Here is a 1,362-nt window from a genome sequence, read left to right as displayed (position 1 = left end):
CATGCCTAATTTCAAACTATCCACCTGATGAACACAGAGCCCCAGAGAGACATGCACCATCAACTATCCCAAGCTAGTATGAGCCAGTTCCAGGACACCCCATCCCCTGTCAAATGATTATGTGCGTACAATGCACTTACACCCTGCGTAGGAACCTCCACTCCCACTCAGATATAAAAACAAAAAATAATTTACATATATGAACACACATGTACATTTCTATCCTCACTCTCCTGAAATATACAGATAGACCACCTCTTACTACCTAAGTTGTTACAAAAAAACCCCTAATCATCCTGAATATTCACATTCTACACCTACAATTATACACACACACACACACAACATGGGCCTGTATATAAACATGGGCAACCAACATACCACCCAGATATACACACTGAGTACTGAAAATTTCAGGCCCTCTAAAAACACAAGTAGACAACTGTCTCATGTGTCCCACCCAAAAAAATCCATATGCAACTCCACAGCCATAAAATGCACACTCTCCATGATTCTTGAACACACACACACACAACCTACACTCTTTGTTCCAAACACATAAAGTGAACTCTCACATTCCCTAGAATACACAGCCCATCCATAAGCTCCAAGAACTCAAATACATAGAGTGACAAACAACCTCTACTTATCAAATGCATATAAGCCCACCTCACACACATTGAGAGGACACATAAAAGAAATACCACCAAATTCTGCAAGCATTACATTCTGGAACAAATGCAAAGAGGACCCTAAGCCTCCTGATACACTCACGAATCCCAAATACACACACCCACAAACCACTAATGAATATATACCCCACACACTCAGATAGATACATGCAAAACACAAAAGCACAGACAATCCCTTAACTCTCACTAATATGCACACACAATTCTCACACGCCTATGGAAACACACACTTGCAAATATTCTCAAGCCCTGAATATACAGACCCTCAAACACTATGCATTATGCCACCTCTCCAGAATACAACCTCATCACCTCGCCTCTTCAGTATGTAACAAAAGCACACTATACACATTGTTTTCTCTGCCATCACTCTGAATATACAGACCACTGCTTGCTAACTACTACCAAATACATGTAGAAACACTTTAGTATTCTCCCAAGAAATACACTTTAAGTACATCTAAGAACCCCTGAATAAGCTGATAATTCATGCACCTGGTGATATATATAAACACAGACCAGTACACCTGGGCAAGACATGTAGATATTTCTCCAGCAAACCACATATGAGACAACATCCAAATTCCAAATTACCCCTAGTGAATGAGTCAGTTCTCACATCCAAAAACACTACAAATAACCTTATCACACACCTCCCATACACACATAC

Source organism: Myotis davidii, unplaced genomic scaffold (assembly GCF_000327345.1).
Source record: "Myotis davidii unplaced genomic scaffold, ASM32734v1 scaffold6123, whole genome shotgun sequence".
Classification (NCBI taxonomy): domain Eukaryota; kingdom Metazoa; phylum Chordata; class Mammalia; order Chiroptera; family Vespertilionidae; genus Myotis; species Myotis davidii.
This window is presented reverse-complemented; position numbering follows the sequence as displayed.